The 21480-nt window shown below is 39.0% G+C and overlaps 1 protein-coding gene across 3 annotated transcripts in view; it reads left to right on the top strand.

Annotated features, from left to right (window-relative positions):
• The first annotated feature begins 839 nt into the window (after positions 1-839).
• FOXN2 (forkhead box N2) overlaps positions 840-21480 on the top strand; it is a 56428-nt gene continuing 35787 nt past the window's right edge. Inside the window, exon 1 of one of the 3 annotated variants that reach the window (XM_087436805.1) lies at positions 840-911. The gene's annotated coding sequence lies outside the window, so the exon portion shown is untranslated. Of the gene's footprint in view, positions 912-1092; positions 1246-1437; positions 1538-21480 lie in introns of those variants that run through there. The other 2 variants (XM_004436667.3, XM_014792301.2) reach the window with 2 other exon arrangements.

Below are 21480 nucleotides of genomic sequence, written 5' to 3'. Positions count from 1 at the left end.
TGAGATAGGTATCACCACTCTAGTTTTTAAAGATGTAGATATAGATATTCAGAGACAACTATCAGGATCATAGTGATAGTAAAATGGAGGCTTAGTTCTGCCACTTACCTTATATTTGACAGGTTATTTTTCTAAGCCTCAGTTTCCTTATCTGTAAAGTGGGAATTCTGTAAGTTAGTATAGGGTTGGTAGATTTAGCAAAAAACAAAAAAACAAAACAATAAAACAAAACAAACGAGGAAGTATATCTCAAATGGAGCATTCTTATATTAAACAATTATTCCACGTTTATCTGAAATTCAGATTTAACTGGGCACTCCTGTATTTTACCTGGCAACGCCATCTTAGCATTATGGTTATGAAAATGCATGTAAAGGACTTAGTTCCGTCCCTAGCACTTAGCGAGCGCTCTGTAAATGCTATACTTATTAAATTTTGGATCTGATTCCAAAGTCCTTTTTTATTACCACAAACACGCTGAACTCAGTTTCCAGATAAAATTTCAGTCAAGAGAGGGTAATAATACTTTAAGTTTACATTAGTGCTTCACCGTTCCTAAAGCGCTTGGGGAAGCCCACAAAAGCTAGGGCTTCACTGCGGTCCCAGAACAGGCACCCGGGGCCGACCGCCCCGGGCGACTACTCTCGCCCCGCCCCGCTTCGCCCCGCCCCCTGCCATCTCGGCCATTCAGAGGCCGCGCCGCGCCCCGCCGCACTCCTATAGGTCGTTCCTGGGACAGGCGAGGCCTTTCCATTTTCCCGCCTTCCCCAGCCTGTCAGCCTGAAACCGGCTAGCCTACAACGTCTCCGCCCTGCCTTCCGTGCGAGCCCCGCCCTTCCGAACACCGCATCCCCCTTCCTTCCCCACCCGCCGTTCTGGGCAGCCTGCGGGGTCCCGGGCCCGGCCCTTCGGTAGGAGGTGGGAGGGGAGAGGACAGGGCGGGGCGGGGCGGGCCGAGCCCCCCTCCCGAGGGGTCGCGAGAGGCGGGGACGGGCGGGAGGGGCGGGGCTAATCTCCTTGGCGCCGCGTTGCCACGGCAGCGGGGGAGGGCGGGGAAAGGGGGAGGAAGCGAGCGGGAGGGGGATGTGGTGCTCCGCGGCCGCCACCGCAGCTGCCGCTGCCTGCTCGGTGCCGCGTCTCGCCGGAGGCGGCTGCTGGAAGCCGCCGGAGCAGCTGCGGCGCTCTGCCATATTGTGTCTTCCCCTGCCCGTCCTTCGCCTCCCCGCTGCGGCGGCCGAGCTGACGGTGAGTCGCGGGCGGAGCGGCGCTCTCCGGGGCCCGCGCCGCCCGGCGTTCGCGCTCCCCGCCCCGGCCCGCGGCGCCGCTCCCGGGCGCGGAGGCAGCGCGTGCGGCCGGCGCCGGGCGTGGGGCGCGGAGGCGGCCGTCCCGTGACGCGCCCGGACATTTTTGTCCCGTGAGGAACTGGCGCTGGCGCGGGGGTCTCCCTTGCGCGCGGCTTGGGTCGTGTGTGGGCTCCCGGGGCGTGTCGACTGCGGGGAGGGCGGCCCCGTGAGGAGTTGGGAGTTTTTCCTGAGAGGTAATGACCGCCCAGGAGCGGTGTCGCGCGGCGGAAACCGCGGCGAGGGGTGCAGGTCTCCGGGAAGGCTCGTGACGCTTAGGGCTCGACTCGGGGCGGGTCTGCTGTGAGGGGAAGTGCCCCAAGCCCCTCGGGAGGCTTTGCAGCGCCCCCTCCCCCGCCTGAGTGCGGCGACACTTGCCGGGCGTGGAGTCCTGGTCCGGCCCCAGGCGGACTGGCTGGGCCCGGCCAGGTAGTGCCCGGGGAGGCGCCGAGCGCGGCCGGGACTGAACTTTGAGCAGCGGGGCGGCGGGGCGCAGGGGTGGACAGGGGCGGGTTCCGGATGTGGGGTGGCCGACCCCGGCACCCTGCGGCCCCTCCTCCAGCGGGCGCCCTGGGGCCTCCGAGGGTGGCTGTCTTGCTGGGTTGGGAGTTAGTGTTTCAGCGCTGCAATATGGACACTTCCTGTTCGCCGCCGCTCTCGGGCCCGTGGGTGCCTCTGCCCTTCATTCCTCTCTCCTGGGAGGGTGAGAGGTCGTGAGGGCGTGTGGGAGGTCCGCAGCCTTCTGAGTTCGCCCCACCGCCGCAGCAGGGAGTCTGGAACCCGGGAGGACGGCGGGAGTCAGGGGAAAGCGGCCCATGTGCGTGCTTCTCCAGCCTCCTGTTTTACTCAACTCTACCCCCTTGCAGAATGCCTCTGTTTCCACCGCAGCTCGCGGGAGTTGGGGTATCTTAATTCATTGGGGCACACTCTCGGGATCTTCTTGGACCTGATTTCTGCTTTAAAGTTTCTTTAAAACAGCCGCTGTACTTCGTTTTCTCCTTACAGGAAAAAGTCGTAGCGTACAAAGAAATGACACAGATTTTCTTTCTTCTACCCCAGCTCTGAGGTTGGAGGAGGAAGTCGGTTATTTATTTCCAGGATAGTTTCTGCTGTTTCTCCTGTCTTCCTTGTGATTGTGACAGCCACGTGGCCGGCTGAGTGTAATAGAGTGCCCTAGCGCCGCTAGAGCTGAGGCGTCACTGGTAGCCAGGGGCTTTGTAACCGTGCGGTAGCTTTGCATCCAGATTTATTTTGGTATTTTTTCAGATGGGGAAGTGGAAAAAGCTGAACTGTTCATGTCTATCTCTGTTCCATTCGAATTGTGAGACGTTTCCTTGCAGTCCTTGTAAGGTGTATATTGACATTTTTGCCTTCCTCTGCCGTTTTGATGGTTCATCTTTAAAATCTCAGCAGTGTTAGGTACCACTAAGGAGTGATGGAGACTAGAGTGTTACATTATGGAGTTTCCTAACTCTGGGAAAAAATCTTTTGAATTTCAGAACCATTAATGAGAGGTTCTAATGTAATCAGAAACAGTCACATTCTGGCGAATTTCTTTTTGATAGTTTTATAAAAATCTCAATTTTTTCTTTTTATATAAAAATTGTGACCTGAAAAGATATAAATATATTATCAATGAAAATACTTGTTTAGGGATGAAATAAATACTCGTTCGATTTGTATGTGTGCACTTTCTTCAGCTTTTTTTGGGAAAAGTGTTAATAGTTAACATGTATGTTAACATGAACAGATTGTATTTTAAGGTAATGAAATTTAATTTTTAGAATATATCAAAATAAAAAGTCAAAGGATTAAAGCTAAAAAAATCTAAACTTTTGGGGAGTTTGGAAATTTTTAGAATTTAAGTACATATAATCCTTCGTTACTAAATGCATCGTGTTTCCTTTTGTGAATGCTTTGATGGATTTGAATTATTTCTGTAACATTTTAATTTGAATCAGTTTTACTTGAAGAGTGCTAAATCACAGGAAACATTTAGAATGTGTAAAAGAACTGTGTAGTTATAGCAGCACCATTTATTAGAATTTTAATTACGCCATAACAGTGGTTCCCAGTCAGTGAAATTAATAGATAAAAAGATTGGAGAGGCTTCAATGTGGAAAAGATAATTCAGTTGAGAAATGAGTACGTGTGCTGACCACTGAGAGCCATGCTTAGTTGAGACAGAAAAGTAAATGAGGTGACAAAGTACTTATATAAAGCAGGAAGCACAGAAAACATATGCTGGAACGTAACTACATTATTAGTTATGGGATCCAACTATCAAAGGAAACTAAAAAAGATCATCCCAACGGGACTTAGTCTGATTCTTATGGCAGCTTATTGCTTAGCTACTCATTGTATGTGTGTGTGTTGCTTTTAGATTGTTATTTTAGTAACTGGATTTTGTGTAAATGCAAAGATCCTCCAAAATATAGTTTTGAGGACCCAATGCTTTGCTGATTTTTTAGGGAAGAAAAAGAGGTTTAAGATTTGATCCCTATTTTCAGGTTGAAGAGACAAGATTAATACACGTGAAAAAAAGTTTACAGTGTGCGAGGATATAATTAGGAGTTAAATTGTATGATGCAGGCAGGTGCTATAAGAGTTAAGAAGAGGAGAAGGAAACTAGAGGGTTTGAGTAGACAGGGGAGGCTTTTTGAAGAAAGTAAGGCTCTTGCTTTGTGAAGTCTAGCCTTCATGTTACTCCCATTAGATTAGTCTTTCTAAAGATTATATCACTCTAATGACGGGAACTCCTGGTATCAAGAATGAATACCAAATTTCTTCTCAAGACTTTGCAAACTTTGGTCCCAGTCTTCTCCATCTTATCTTCCACTAACATACGGGAACTGTTCATTATTCACCACTTTTACATGGTATAACAATTTTGCTTCTTTTTACCTTTGCTGATGTAACATTTTTCTGTTGGAAGTGCACCTGCACACATCCTCTTAACTACTGAAGATCTACTCAATCTTGAGACTTGGCTGAAATCTTGGTTGCCCTGTGAACCTTAGAGTCACAGAATTTTAGACCTGCCTTCACCTCTCCAACTGAAAATTCTTTCCTTTCTCTGATAGCATATTTCTTTTGGGCAGTAGCATTCTATACTGCCTTGTTTTCATTTAATAAATATTTTTTGAGCACCTACTGTGTGCTAAGCACTGTTATAGGAACTGAGTGAATAAGACAAATTCCTGTACTCTTTGTTAGTTATGTTTTTAGGTTTTATCGGTCCAAGCAGGTTATAAAGTCTTTGACCCTGCAGAGGAGTCTTATTTTCTCAGATATATGTTATATGCTTAGTGAGTATTTGATTGTTTTCTGAGTAAAGGAAAGGCAAGACTTATGGTATGAGGTGGAGAGATGGATGGAAAGGTCTTTCTTTACAAGTGTAGGGTACAAAAGAATAACCAATTATGGATGGCCTTGAAAAATCACTTCTGAATTTAAATATGGTTTAGTACAAAAAAAATGACATTTGAGGTTGGGAATGATATGATAAAGTCCTTATTTGAGGAAGGTTCATTTGACAGTAGTGTGCAGGACTGATTATTAACTGTGGGAATGAAGAGGAATGGGAAGGAGAGAGATCTATTTGAAGAAAAAATAAGTAACTTTGAGAAGGAGGTTTGGAAGGGGAGCATCATCAAGAAGATGGTGAGTTTAGTTAGTTGAGTGTAGGGTGAGTGGGAGATAAGTAGGTTAATATGACCTTTAGTGACTAGAGATTAGAGGTGTGAGGTAATCCATTCAATATAGATGTGACAGCTAATGTTATGAATTTTTGTCATAGAGTTAATAATTGAAGTGTTGAAGGCTAAGACTGATGCTTTGGGAAACTAGAATTCAAGGTGTATTTGCTTTGGTCATATGTGACTTCATAATTAATACTATAGACTTGTTCAATGTCTATGGTATTGTTTTATTAATAACTTTATTTCCACTGTATGAGAATGCTATCTCTATCTTACCACCAAATATAAAGAGACTAAATCATCATTTGCTTCTAGTGGATTTTCATTTGTGTATTCCTTATTCCTTTACCCTAACTTTTTTCTATTTAAATAAACTTTTGATTTTAGAATAGTTTTACATTTACAGAAAAGTTGCAAGATGGTACACAGAGTATATACCTCACCCAGTGTTCCCTATTGTTAACTTCTTACGTTACTGTGGTACATTTATCACAACTAAGGAAACAAAATTGCTATATTACTATTAAACTATGAACTTTATTCAGATTTCAGTAATTTTCCCCTAGTGTCCTTTTTCTGTTCCAGAATTCCAGTTTCTCAGACTTTTTTTGTTTTTGATGACTGACAGTTTTGACGAGTACTAGTCAAAAATTCTATGGAATGTCCCTCAGTTGAGATTTGTCTGATGTTTTCCTCCTGATTAGACTGAAGTCGGGTTTTAGGGAGGGACAAGAGGTGAAGTGCCATTCTCATCACGTGACATCGAGGGTACACACTAACAATATGATAAAATTGATGATGTTAACCTTGATCACCTGTTTGGGGTCTTTGTTCACTAGGTTTCACCCCCTCACCCTCCTGTACTCTCTTCTTTGGAAACGAGTTGTTAAGCACAGCCCACGCTCAACATCTTAACCTAATTTTGATTCACGTATTTTTTATTTCCCTCACCCTAATTTTCTTTTCCTTAAATAAACATTTAAACTTAGATATTGATCGAGCATCTACTGTATTTAAGCACTAAGAATATTGTGGTGAGCAAGAGACATTATTCCTACTCCTCTGGAGTCTGCCTGATATAAACGTAAAGTAGAATTTATCCCCTCACCTACATAGGTCTTGAGTTCACTGACAGTTATAAACACAGTATTACTATAAGGCCTAAAAGGCTAAATAAAGCTCTTCACTTAAGTAGTCATTTAGAAGATACGTTGTTATCATAAAGGTTAAATATACGTACCATAAAAATAACCTTTTTGCTACCAACACAGATAATGGAAAATTACTTTGATTCTCCCCAAGTAGATATGTATTACTGTTAAATCACCATGATAGTTAATTACCATTAATTATCTTCATATTTTATAAAATTTGCAGGTTGTGTAAGAAAATTCTTGGCTTCTTGATTGTATTTTCAAAGGTATTGGATACTTTTGACACTTAGAAGCTTTTTTTTCTGAGAAGTGGTTTGAAAGGTGTGTTGAGGAAAGCATTGGGAAAAGAACAGAGACCCTGAGCTCTCTCCTTTATGAGAGGCAATGATTATTTATGGAAAGGAAAATGAGGTTGAGGGAAATAAAGAACATTAAAGTTTTGAAAGTGATAAACTTTTGAAGGGAAGTCACTTTATACTTAATAGAAGAGTAGAAAAGTGATGTCATTCTAACATTGGGAATGTTATTGGGAATATTAATAAAACTACATGAATTTTATTGGAGAATAAAGTTTGATAAACTAAAGACTTGAATGAGAATTTCAATTTTTTTCTAGTTAACTGGGTTAACTACAAAGCACTCTTAATTTTGAACACTTTCTAAAATGCGTTAATACATTTACACCTTTCACACTTTTATCGTACAACCCACTGAGCATAATATAACATTTAAATTAGAATTTTAACACAAAGTTAATATAGTACTTTTGAGTTTTATTCGTAACTTTTAAGGTAGAGAATTGAGGAAATTAATAAACTTATATCCTTGTGGTTTGTTTCTTAAAAGAGGAAATACAGAAAAAAAGGGAAGAGATTTCTTGTAAATTAAAATTTTACTGTTCCTTTTGCCTGCCCCATGCCTTCGTCCAACTCCTCCCTCCTTAAAAGTTCAGTCTATTTTTTATTTTATTTATTTATTTTTGATGAAGATTGGCCCTGTGCTAACATCTGTTGCCAATCTTCCTCTTTTTTTTCTTTTTTCTCCCCAAAGCCCCACTACATAGTTGTGTATCATAGTTGTAGAGTTGTATGTGGGATGCCACCTCAGCATGGCTTGATGAGCAGTGCATCAGTCCATACCCAGGATCCAAATCTGCGAACCCCGGCCGCAAAGCAGAGTGTGAGAACTTAACTGCTATGCCGCCAGGCCGGCCCGGCCCGGCCCGGCCCGGCCCAAAAGTTCAGTTTAAATGCTACCTCCTCTATGCTGTTTGAACAACATTTATTGATAATCATAGCAACAGTTACTACCATTTATTGAGTACCTACTGTGTTCTAGCATGGTTTTATACTAGACACATGAGTATATAATTTAATTTCTCATAACAACCCTGCAGGAAGTGTTTTATTCTTATGGATAAAGAAACAGATAATAGAAGTTATGTGCTGTGTATTTGAACGCAAGTCTGTCAGATTTAAAAATTCATATTCCTTGTACTGTGATCTGAAGCCTTTGAAAAATGGATATTTCCCAGGATGAGATGCTTGCATCTTGATCTGTTCCCTGGAAGGAGTAGGGAAGAATACAGGGTAGGCAGAGGAAACTAATATTTATAGAATGCCTATTCTGAGGCAAGAATGCTACTACTTTATTGTTGTAGTGAGTTAAGTAAGTGGTGTTATTCTTTGGGACTCAAGGAGGTTAAGTCATTTGTCAAAGATTGCGTAAGTAAGTTGGTGGCTGATGGATCTGCTTGATTTCAAAGCCTCACACTTTCATTTTTCTAGTACAGAATCCTGCTATATTTATTCATTCATTCAAACATTTGCTTGCTAAATGGTCTGTGGTAAAGCATAAAAATGAATGTATTGAGGGGCTAGCCTGGTGGGTAGTGGTTAAGTTTGCGGGCTCTGCTTCAGCGGCCTGGGGTTTGCAGGTTTGGATCCTGGGCACAGACCTGTGCACCGCGTATCGAGCCATGCTGTGGCAGCATCCCATATAAAGTAGAGGAAGATGGGCATGGATGTGAAGGATGGGCAACAGATGTTAGCTCAGGGCTACTCTTCCTCAAAAAAAAAAAAAGAATGTAGTGAATTTTGCCTACAAAGATCTATATTCTAGTGCAATATTTCTTAAATAGATAATAGACTCAGTGTAGTAAATTGTGACCAGCATTTCTTTAAAAAAAAAATTGAATAGAAAATTTTATTGTATTGTATGTGGTAAGGATAAAAGTGTTATTTTCATTTAGTTTTCATTAAATATGTATATGTATTGTAGATCTCTATAAAAATGTATTTCTTATTGGAGGATAGCATCAAAAATTTGAAAACTAATGATCTAGTGACAGAGATGGAAAGGTAAGCAAATAATTATGAATAATCACGAATAGCAAGTAAGTTCTATAATAGGGTTCTATATAGGATGCTAAGGAAGCATGATGGAAAAAGCAGACAATTCAAGGAAGGCTCCCCGAGAGATGATTTCAAGCAGTTCTAACACATGGGGTAGAGAGCCTTAAATACGTCTAAAAGCGTGAAGGGGTGAAAGAGCATAGTGTATTCAGGAAACTTGGGGTGGTGTGAAATAATGGCAAACAGGAGCCAGATATTTTAGGGAATTTGTAGGCCACTATACCAAAGATTTTGGATTTTATTAGGGCCATAGTTTTTCTGGAGTCTCATAGTGTTCTCTTGCTAAAGAGCAAATGCATTTATATAATTGATTCTATCATACAATCTAGAAACAATTTTAGGAATAGAAAATTTGACCATATGTTGTGCATGTAGTATAAAATGGTAACTATGAGCACAACTGTTGATTAAAATCAATCACAACCAAAAAACAGTTAAGTAGTTTTGAGGTGACTATCAAATGTTCTTTTCTACTTCTTGTTTTTTCATCTGCCTATTTCTAGTAGACTAATGGTAGTAGGTGCTAGATTTTTAAGATAACTTTGTAAGAGAGAAAGTTGTTTGTTTGCTTTTCCTTTAAGTTAGGAAGACAGCCATTATTCAGTTCTGAGGGCACGTAGGGGCCAGCTATTGGAATATTAATAGCAGACCCATTTCTGTAAGTCAGAGTTCACAAACTTTACCTACAGCTGTGTTTTGTTTGGCTTGTAATATTTTTTCATATTTGCCTTATTTGCTAATGTTTAAATATTGGTACATTTCACATGAAATATCTAGAGTTCTGTCATCTCTTGAAAAGTTGAACGTTGTGACAACGTTGGTTTCATGTTCCTACATGGCAATATTGGCTAGAGCTTATAAGTAGCTGCCTTCTTTTTGGCAGTCTCCATCATTCTCTATTGTCTTACACCAGACCAGCCTCACTCATTTGTTGCCTTTCTGGTCCTTGTAAGACATTTGAATTGCCTGCTATGTACTGTACTTTTCTATAAAGTGTTTAAAAAGGGAATTTTGGTGTTTGAAAGATCATTCTGCCAATATTGGGGAGGATAGATTGGAGGAATATGAGAAGGGTCTGGTTAGAATTTTAATGCAGTAAGGCAGATGAGATGCCCTTTTCTTCTTCTGAACCCATAGTACTTTGTACCTTTCTTAAAGCACCTACTGAGCATAGCTTTCCATTACAGTTATATGTGTTACTTATCCCTTCAACTAAATTGTAAATACCTCATACATAATATGTGTTGGATAAATGCTTGTTGAATTTGATTATGTTTATTTTTAAGACTACTATGTTTGTCACAAAGATGAGTTTTCTTGGCAGTTTTAGAGTACTCTTTTTCTTTTTTTTTGGTGTGGAAGATTGATCCTGAGCTAACACCTATTGCCAGTCTTCCTCTTTTTGCTGAGAAAGATTAGCCCTGAGCTAACATCTGTGCCCATCTTCCTCTATTTTGTATGTGAGACCCCACCACACATGGCTTGATGAGCTATGGGCGGTGCATAGGTCCACGCCCAGGATTTGTACCTGCGAACCCCCGGCCAGCGGAGCGCAGAAACTTAACCACTGCGCCACCAGGCTTGCCCCTAGAGTACTCTTAACTGAAAAAAATCTTTTATACATTTTAAGTATTAGTTGCAATTTATTCTAAGAATGAGTAAATGTCAGATACTTCTTTTTTTTTTATGTGGTGAGGAAGATCAGCCCTGAGCTAACATCCATGCTAATCCTCTTTTTGCTGAGGAAGACTGGCTCTGAGCTAACATCTATTGCCAATCCTTCTCCTTTTTTCCCCCCAAAGCCCCAGTAGATAGTTGTATGTCATAGTTGCACATCCTTCCAGTTGCTGTATGTGGGACGCAGCGTGGCCGGAGAAGCGGTGCGTCGGTGCGCGCCTGGGATCCGAACCCCGGGCCGCCAGTAGCGGAGCGCGCGCACCCAACTGCCAAGCCCCGGGGCTGGCCCTCAGATACTTTTAAAGCATGTATTACATATGAGAAACAGAAATTGTCTTTATAATAAGGCAGTAGACTTTTAATTCATTTTCATGTTTGCCAAACATCAGGACAAAACATTGTGTGAAAATTGGTCTCTCGGTTTGCCATGTAATTTTATTAAGTTGGTTTGAACATTATTCCAAAAGCTTTTCATTAGTGTTTTCTACTGATACCTAGAAGTAGTTTTAAATTAATGTCATCTGTAGTTTTTGTTCTTCCTAAATTCCTTTTTTATCCTTTATACTGAAAATAAAATGTAGATGCAGAAAACCACACAAAACAATGTGTGGCTTAGTGAATTATTTATAAGGCCAAGACCCATGTAGCCATCTTCCAGGTTAAGGAATAGAATGTTGCCAGCCACTTTAGAAGCCCTTCCATGTGCTTCTTCCCCAAAATAACTCCCTTCCTTCAAAAAATAACCATTATCCTGACTTTTTTGAAAATTGCTTAATTAAGTTTCTTTTTGATTTTATTACCCAAGTATGTATCCCTAGACACTATAGTTAAGCCTGCTTCTACCCTCCCTCTCTCTCCATTTCTTTTTGATTATGTTTTCTTCCTTTCCACCTTCTGTTTTGCTTAAGGATTTATCTTACATGTGTTTTTTTCCTGTAATCCTTTAACTGAAGTCTTCATTTCTGAAACAATTATTCTTCTTTTACTTCAGATTCTTTCTTGAGCTGTCACTTTATTTCTGAGCTTTTGTAGTTTTGATATTTCTTCCTCTCCTCCTCCCCTCCTCCCCTCTTCCCATCCTCCCTCCTTCCTTCCTCCCCTCCTTCCTTCCTCCCCTCGTCCCTGAGCCCCTCCTCCCCTCCTCCCTTCCTCCCCTCCTCCCTTCCTCCCCTCCTCCCTTCCTCCCCTCCTCCCCTTCCTCCCTCCTCCCTTCCTCCCCTCCTCCCCTTCCTCCCCTCCTCCCCTTCCTCCCCTCCTCCCCTTCCCTCCTCCTCCCCTCCTCCCTTCCTCCTCTTCCTCCTCTCCCTCCTCTCCTCCTCTCCTCCCCTCCTCCTGTTCTCCTCTTCCTCCCCTCCTCCCTTCCTCCCCTGCTCCCCTCCTCCCTTCTTCCTCCCCTCCTGCCTTCCTCCTCTTCCCCCTTTCCCCTCCTCCCCTCCTCCCTTCCTCCCTTCCTCCCATTCCCCCTTCCTCCCCTCCTGCCTTCCTCCTCTTCCCCTTCCCCTCCTCCTCCTCCTCCTCCTCCTTCCTCCTTTCCTCCCATTCCCCTCCTCCTCCCCCTTCCTCCCTTCCCTTCCTTCCCTTCCTTCCCTTCCCTTCCTTCCTTTCCTTTCCTTTTCTTTTTCTTTCTCCTTCCTTCCTCCCTCCCTGCCCTTCTTTCCTTCCCTCCTTCTCTTCCTTTCCTTCCCTTCCCTTCCCTTCCTCCTTCCTTCCTCCCTCCTTCCCTTCCCTTTCTCCTTCCTTCCTTCCTCCCTTCCTCCCTCCCTCCCATTTTTTAAGCTCATTTTGAAATAGAGGCTCATCTTTTTTTTTTTTTTTTTTCCCCCAAAGCCCCAGTAGATAGTTGTGTGTCATAGCTGCACATCTTTCTAGTTGCTGTATTTGGGACACGGCCTCAGCATGGCCGGAGAAGCAGTGTGTCGGTGTGCGCCCGGGATCCGAACCCGGGCCCCCAGTAGCGGAGCACGCGCACTTAACTGCTAAGCCACGGGGCCGGCCCAAAGCTCATCTTTATCTATCCTGTGAGCATCTCTTTCTGGCAGGCTTTCATTGTCTGCAGGATGTTATTTTATTCCCCTTTTTTTCTTTTATTTATTTCTTTAAATATTTTTGTTATTGTGGTAAGAACACTTAACATGAGATCTCCCTCTTAACAAATTAAGTGTATAAAACAGTATCGTTAACTATAGGCACTATGTTGTACAGCAGATCTCTAGAACTTACTCATCTTGCGTAGTGGAAACTTTATACCCATTGAACAACTCCCATTTCCTCCTCTCCCTTGCTTCTGAGTTTGACTATTTTCCTGTTTCTTTTTTCTTATTGTAACTTTGTATGATATTCAACCTCAATACTTTTACTCCTTTCTTAATATGAAACTAGTTTTCTTGAACTTCTAGGAGAAGGCTTGGTTCAGATAGATCTTTTAACTTCATGAGTTCTGTTGTTTTTGTGCATCATTAAAAAAATGGTGGATAGCTTGCTGCGATTTCCTGGCTCTGTTCTACTCTGGCACTTCTATCAGGACCTTCTCTTTCCTTCATCTTGTTTGTTCCTATCCTGCTCAATTTTGTTTCCATTACCAGGACTTTCTCTTAAGTGTAGGATCTGTCTTGGAAGAGAGCCCCAGGTGTGTTTCAAGAGCTCTAAAGAACTAGACTGCTCCAGGCCTGTAGGCATTACTGTGGACCCCTTGCACTTACCCACTTTTGGAGTAGTTTCAGCTTCTCACAAACTGTCTCTCAGTGATTTCCAATGAGTACCTGTTGGCTGTTTTGTGCCTCTGTTCTCAGGTTCTTCAGATACCTCATTGCTTCCCTCTGCTTTCTCTCACTTAGACACTGATAGAAGAGTCTGTTGCTGTTAATGGTTTCTTTCAGTCCTCTGTATTTTGGGGCTTGTGGGGAGACTTTGTCAAATAGTTTTGTTGTAGATGTTACCCAGGGGTTTTTGCATTTGCTCTCTAGTTGCTCTGTTTTTATGTGAAGATTCACGAGGAATAAAAAATTTGCTGCCACCACAGCTTCCATCTTCCCATAATCCTCTTCCTCATAATTGTAATTTTGGGAGTTCTCATATCTTTTTTTCAAAAAGTCTTGGCAAAAAACTTTCGTTTCTTCTGAAATTACTGCCACTTAATGGTGTCCACTGATTTTACATGTCATAGCGCTCTGAACCTGTTGTTTTGCCCTGATTATTTCTTCTTAGTTGAGAGAGCATTTAAAAATCTCTTCAAGATCCTTTGGGAAATTGTGAAAGGGTCATGGGATTATCTTTCTGTTGCAAATACACAAGTGTTAGTGCCTTGACATTTAATGCTTTAGCTTTTTCCAATATTTAAAAACTAACCTGCATTATGTATACCTAGGGCCGTTCTTACATTACGGAAAAGACTTGGGTTTATTAGCTTAATATTGATTGGTTAGGGTTTTGAGAACTTGTTTGTTGGTTTTCCTTTATATAAAGATAATAATTCAGAAATATGAAATAATCAGAAAGCTTAAAGGGAAATTCTCTTGATATTTAGAAGAACAAAAAGATTTAAATAATTTGTACAAGGTGAAGATACTTATTTAACAAATATCAAATGTTTACCATGTGTTAGGAATCAGATGTAAGTAAATAATTACAGTGTGAGGCATACCCTTCTAGAAGTAGATTCAAGAGTACTGTGGGAACACAGAGTAGGAACTACCTTTCCCCAAGGAGTGGGATTGGGCGAGGTGGATTTTATAGTCACAATGGTGTATCAGTACCATTAATAAACTCATTATTTCTATTTGTTTCTGTAAACTTTTCCATTAGTAGTGCTTTATACAAATAGGTTTACTGTAGACTTCCTTTAATTACTACTTCAAAATAGCATATTGTTCAGATGGAATTAAAATAATTAATGTTTAAAAAGTTTTGTTTTGTGATAATGCTATTTTCCAAACACTTCTTAAGTGGAGAACTGAAATTTAGGAAGTGAAAACATCACAAAGCAGAATGGAAAACACAGTGTCTAGCATAGTATTCTGTACTTGAATGTTAATTGCTTAGTAAATTTTTTTTAATGAGTATCATATTTCACCCTTCAACTTTTTGTTCCATATAGTTTGATAAAAATATCTCTTTTGTTTAGTTGAAAAAACTTAACTATATGGTATAATTTGCGTATAATTTTCTCTTTGCGTTTCTAATCTGGTTGGCAACAAATTAAAGCCTGGTTGTACTTGCTTGAAGTACTCTGCTTAGGGGTGTTGTGTCCATTGTCTTTTATTCTCCTTTCCTGGTTTTTTATTTAGTCTGGATTAAGTACTTTATAAGGTATGGAACTTTAGTGTTTATAAAATGATTTCATGTCTATTGTTTCTTTTGAGCTATTGACACAAAAACTACAGTAAAAAGAGGACATATAAATGCAATTGGAACATAGTAGGAGAGAGAAAAAAATCCCTGAAAGAAGTTCAGGTGGGAATTACGTGGGGAAACTGTCATTAAATTAGGCCTTAAATGGGCTGGCCCCGTGGGTTAGTGGTTAAGTGCGCGAGCTCTGCTGCTGGCGGCCGGGGTTCGGATCCTGGGCGCGCACCGATGCACCGCTTCTCCGGCCATGCTGAGGCCGTGTCCCACATACAACAACTAGAAGGATGTGCAACTATGACATACAACTATCTGCTGGGGCTTTGGGGGAAAAAAAAAAATAAATAAAATTATAAAAAAAAAATTAGGCCTTAAATATTAGGGTTTTGGCTAAATGGTGGTAGGGAGAGTAGAGAGTCCAGAGCAAGCATATAAATAGAGAACTATATGGGAAGTATTTGAACAGGATTAGTCTGGTTTGGACTAACTTCAAGTAGAGGAGCATTAGTTTGAGGATGTAGATCTTGAGTCAGGTGTGTTGATGATAGAATGTACTTTCTTTTCAGTCTTTCTTTTGTGTACTTATGAAACAGTCTAGGCAGGATGGCAGCTAGTATAGTAGAGAAGAGTGTGAGCTCTGGAGCATCTCAAACTCAGCAGGTCAAAACAAAAACACAAAAAAACTCACCACAAACATTGATCTACCTCCAAGAAAAAAAATGCCATTTTCTCTTTCAATATTCTCTGTATTACCAAATGGAACTAACATCCACTCAGATGCTGATTGTGTGTACTAGAAGTGACAACTGGACTACTTAGCTGTATATAGCTGCAGTCAGTGTGGCTACTTAGAATTCAGGTTATATTCCATGTAAGTTTATTTAAAAACTTGAATGTTTATTAGGGTGTTACTTTCTAAAATGCTCTGGAGATAGTTTATTTAATAACGTAAATATCTTTAATAATTTTTAGCATAAATATATTTTACTTCAGTAAGTGTACATATAGGGTTTGTTTAGTCTTGTTGAAAGTGGACTTAATTCTGTGTTAAATTAATCATACTTTTTGTGTTGTTTTAGAAGTGCATATAAAATCAGTATATTAAATAAACCAGTATAGAGTCCTAAGTTTTACTCTTGCTTTCTAAATTTCACACTGGGGGCTATTAGTAAGATAAGATAGCATTTTCTGCCTTTATTGAATGTATTTCTGAATATGAATGTACTTTTAAAAGATGTTCATTTTCAGTGCAACATTTTTATTGGCTGTAGGAGATTTACTGCATGGCTGGCTAATTATGGCTTATCTTCAAGGCACTGAAAATCAAATTACACATAAATAAATTTTGAAGACAAAGAATACCGCCGGTTCGTATTCAAATGCCAACAAAATTTACATTTGTACTTTAGGACATTAGATCTGTTGACTTTCAGTTTTCTGTAACTTTGTTCCTTTCAGCATTACTTTTCAAGTGCAGTATAGGCCTGTCAAAGCACCAAAGCGCTGGTTGGCTAACTGGTTACTGTATGGTTGGTAGCACAGGTGATATTACTTCTAATTCTAGATGGTAAGGAAGTTTCCCTCCATTAGTGGTTATATTTGTTTTTTAATTTCTGCGCTGTCAGTTTTTTTCAGCCTTTAACATATTTTTGTTCAGACACCACACAGATTGCAACCCCAAAGGTTGAGAAGATGGATTTTCTAAGTTAGAATTACTCTGAGAGCTAGTAGTGCTTCTTTTTTATCACTGTTTAATAACATTTAAGGTGAATTAGTGCTAGGTTTTAGATACCAATAGAAATTTACAAATTATTTTGCGTTCAATTTTTTTTTAAACACATATATAGAAATAGCCATTTTTAGGGGCAGGCCCCGTGGCTTAGCGTTTAAGTGCGCGCACTCCGCTTCTGGCGGTCCCGGTTCGGATCCCGGGCGTGCACCAACGCATCGCTTGCCAGGCCATGCTGTGGCGGCATCCCATATAAAGTGGAGGAAGATAGGCACGGATGTTAGCTCAGGGCCAGTCTTCCTTAGCAAAAAGAGGAGGATTGGCATGGATGTTAGCTCAGGGCTGACATTCCTCACAAAAAAAAAAAAAAGAAATAGCCATTTTTCTTCTCAGAGAAAACAGTTTTCACTCAATTTATATCTTTTGTGGTACTGCTTTTTGAAATCAGTATTTCTTTGTGTGAAAGGCAGGGTTATGTGCTCGGGATTCCTTGTAAAGGAAAGTATTTGGTCTTTATACAGAAAATATCAGGTTTGTTTACTGGTTAGAAGCAAATGTGTTTTATTTTTTTTACTTATACAGCTATTGCTTCATTTTAACTTCCCCAAGAAACTGAAGAACAACTAAGACATTTTTTTGGAGACAAATGCTGCAACACTGTGTGGGGGAACTCTATATACTGTGTACAAATATCACAAAATTATGTAGATAGAAGTGGCATTTAAACCATGGTTTATACAGTGTATCTGGGCAAGTTAGAGTAGGAGAAAAGTGGATTCAGTGGAAGGTTACCACAACAGAATTTTTCCTGCAGATTTTTGTGTTTTCTGCTTTTAGCATGAGTTGGAGAAAGGTTTTTCCCACTCAATTTTATTTCTTTTTTTACCCCCATTGAAAAACAGTTTTCCTATGAGACAAATCTTTGACCCTTTTGTATTCTGCTCCCCCCCCCCCGCCCCCTTTCTCTACTGGAAAATGCAGCTGCACACATTTTTTGTTTAGAGACAATGGATCACATGCTGTGTCACCTAAATCTATGACCAAGAGGCAATTTTATCCCTAAGAGACCATAATGCTTCAGTTGTCCTGGATACATGACATCATGTAGCATTATAATCAAACATATGTCTTTTTGCAGTACATTTGGAGTTTGAATCTACCCTCTAATCTCAATACTGGATTTTATGGTATGGGCAGTATTTATAACAGAGAATCTTAATCAAAACAAAGAATGTATTGTTAATTCAATAGGAAAGGTTTTGAGTTCCTTCTCTTTATATGTCTTATTTATTTTCTTACCGGAGGGTTACCAAAGTTATTGGATATTTTGAGTCGACAGAATATCTTTAAAGTTATTGTTAGGTGTCTTACACAGTGCCTTGCAAATAGTATGTGCTCAGTAAACTTTATTTTTGCTACCAATGTGGTTAACAAGGAGAAAATTGTTTTCCTTTTTAAAAATGAAGAAGGCTCTAAGATTTAGAAAATAATTAGCATCTGTGAACTGCTAAAATATTTTATGTTGAGCTTATTATAAATCTAGGAAATATAATGCTGTGGCTTCCAGTCTTGAGAACTGGAATCTTATTATAATTAACTAATAGAAATAGTTCATTCCTAAGGAGAATGGAGGTGAGGAAAAGGAAATTGAATGGAAATTTTTTTTATTATGTAATATATCTTAATCAGAGACAATGCTTAATTTACAGTAAAAAACTGAGGTAATTGCCAGGCAGTTCTAATAAAAGTCACAAACATTTTGGATTTCTATGCTGTGCCCTAGCTCTGTAGATTTTTTTTTTTTCATGAGAAACATTGTTTAGTGATTTGAACTAAGTGAATGACTATTTCCCTTTGCAAACTAGGGTTGTCTTAGCCCAAGTCAGATGGTTTTTTATATTGGTTACTTTAAGTAATTGAATGGGAAAGCCACAAATCTGAGATGGGGCCTACTGTCTGGTTGCTCTTTTGGCATTTGTAAGATTGTGTGATTTACTGATGACATGAAGTGTTGGTGGGAGGTAAAATGGCAAGTCAATAAAAATGAAGTTTCCAAATGTCTTAAGTCCACATAAAAAGACAGAATTACAAATTGTAAATGCATTTAATTAAATATAACCAAAAAAATCATATTCATTTGTCACATGCTTCAGAAATTCAGATGTTTAAAGTAGTTATAATGAGACTGATTTTTAACTAAGAAGCTAGAATAGTAGGGTACAAATGATGTGAAACAACTTTCTCTGTAGGTCAGATGCTGCCATATAGTTCATGGTTAATTATCCTTTGCCTTAAGCATAGAACTGACTACAAGTATTCTTCAGAGCCTCTCGGTACAGTTGCTCAAGTGTTGGTTTCAACTTCTTTCCAGTTCTAGTAGAACATAACAGATGGCATGGTTCCTTTTGACTCCAGTTAGTAAAAACTTTTTAGAAACAGCAAAATTGATTTTCCTCATTACCTGAAAAGGGTAATGAGGAAAGAAATATTCAGTGATTGGCTTGGGGTACAAGGAAAAAATAAATAGCAATAAATTTGCTTTGGGATATCGAGAATTGACTATCATATTTTATTTTGATCTGAGCCTTTTTTCAGTGCTATTTTTTTTTTCCTAATAAGAATTCCTAGACAATGGATTAAATATAAATTTTTAACAATTAAAAAATTATCTCACAAACAATAACTTATAGATTTAGGGCTCTAAGAACTATAATATAGGTAAGATTAAAACCTAATTAAAATTGAGAAATGTAGCATGAAGAAATTCAATAATATAATTTGAGAAACATTTTTTAAAAGTATTAATAAAACATCATTACTAGACCTGAGTTAATTGCAATGATTTCTTATTTGCTGTGGATCTATTTTACGTACCGAAGTATACACTAAAAAACTTTTATATTCATGAGAATTGCTGTACTGAGAGCCTGATTTTTTTGGGTCAGTAATTTTATATTGATGAACCCATATTTTTAAAGTACTGTAGATAATATGCTGAAATTCACAATATAAGTAAAATCTTGAAAGTAGAGAAGAAATTATTATTTTGAATATTTTAACTTGATAAGAATTCTGTAACAAGAAAGTAGATTCTGAATTAGTTCGATACAAATGAATGTAACTGTTTATGTAGATATTTATGTTCCTGCCCTGTTTTGATTATAGCATTATATTATAAAAGACACTAATGTGTCTTTTCTTTTTGTTATTGAGAATGTCATTACTGGTGAAAACTCAACATTTTTTATTTCAGAGGTAGTATAGTTATTTTCTTTTTTTTTTTATATAAATTTGTGTGGGTATGTGAGAATGTTAGCATCAGGCAGAGCTGTTAATAAAGGAACTTAGACTTTTGGGGGGCCATTAATAACAAAATACTAAAAAAATTCTGAAAGTTTATATGGTTTAAGTTCTTTCAGATTATTTAAACTAGAAAGATTTGAAGAAGGATCTGTCATGTAGCATGATTGGTAAAAGATTGACGTAACATAATGAAGTTCATGGAAACAAATAGAATAAGGAAGTGAAAGTCGCATCATAAAGAAAATGATGAAACTTATTGCAGCCCTCTTCTGAGAAGTCCTGATTTCAGTTGGCTGCCTTGCCAGTGGGTGTCACTGGTCATAAGGGAGGCCCATCCTTAATAGCAGAATATTTTTTAAAAATTTCGAAACTTCGAAACATAAAGCATTGTTACTGATTTTGTACCCTAATTTTTGTATTTGAAAGATATAACATTTATAAATTTACTACTTTAGTTAGAAAGCTAGCAATAATTTTAGAAATTATATTTATTCTCATTTAATTTGTACTAACAATCTTATACAAGTAGGTACTATTAGAATTCTAAATTGGTAGGTCTTCTGGCCTATTGAGTGGCAGAGCTGGGATTTGAACCCAGATAATGTCTCTTCACAGCTCATGCTCTTAACCCTCTGCTTCATTGCCTTAAAATGTGATTATAGTATCAAGAATAATGATTCAGATTTTAGTTTTATGATTTTTTTATAATATGAAATTGCTTATCCTTCACAATTTTAACTTCTACCCTCTCCTTTTATCTTTTTACTTTATCCTACCCCAATTTTACCTTATACTACCCTCTCAAATTTCTGTTCAGTATCTCCTAGTATTACATATATTAACTCCTTTCTCAAGGAAGAAGCCTTTCATTTTACAGTTGTACACTACTTTACCATAGAATCTAACAACTATGGCAGCAGAGCCATGAGTGGAGTAGGAGTAAGAGGTTTCTTTTTGAAGCTTCTTAGAAAAGGGCCAGGAGAGGCTATTCTGAACAGCATGTTTCTTATACTTCTCTTTCTCTACCTTTTATCCACATTGCTAGATGTAGAGATATTGTAATCATAATCCTAATCATAATCATAAATTTAGAATTTATAATATATGTTTCCTGCTTATTAGCAGGTTACTTATTCTGTATCTTCAACTATTAAACTACAGATAGACAAAAAGGGACTCCTAAGTAGTTGGAAAAAAATTACAAAGTTTATGCATTAAATTCATGCACCTTAAGGGGAGCTCTTTCTCAGGTCTTACTTACTGTGATCTTATATGAAATTCTAATGAAATTTATCTGGCTTTCCCGTGTGTAGCAGATGATGGTTATATAATTCCGTGTCTATGATTTAGAAATCTAAAATGCTCTGAAAACCAGAAGTTTTCTCTTAACCCATTTAGTGGCAAAACATGATCTGAACTAATGTAATGCTACTTATAGTCTTCACTTACCGCCCTCTTAATGTGAATATACATTTTGCTGCAGAAATATTAATGTGCTTATTAAGGGGTGCTGCCTCAGACCTCACTGACACATCATATAACATGTCATACTTGCTTTGTAGTCCCTTCTAAAATCCAAAATATTCTGAGTTCTGAAATATGTCAAGAATTTTAGATAAAGGATCATATACTTGTGTGATCAGGTGCCGTGACTATAGTACAAATGAGGACTAGAAGATAGAACTAAGAAGATTAATCAGTAACTCAAGCGTAGCAACGTTAGGCCTTTTAGTGTGGAGCCGTATTTCTCAACTTGAATGATGTATGGATTCCTTTTAAAGAAAAAAATTATAGACAGAATCCATTTTCATAATCACTGAC

The sequence above is a fragment of the Ceratotherium simum genome, chromosome 11 (genome assembly GCF_057802395.1).
Source record: "Ceratotherium simum simum isolate JZ-2026a chromosome 11, ASM5780239v1, whole genome shotgun sequence".
NCBI classification, from domain to species: domain Eukaryota; kingdom Metazoa; phylum Chordata; class Mammalia; order Perissodactyla; family Rhinocerotidae; genus Ceratotherium; species Ceratotherium simum.
The sequence above is the reverse complement of the archived record's forward strand: the minus strand, read 5'-3'. Positions and strand labels throughout refer to the sequence as shown.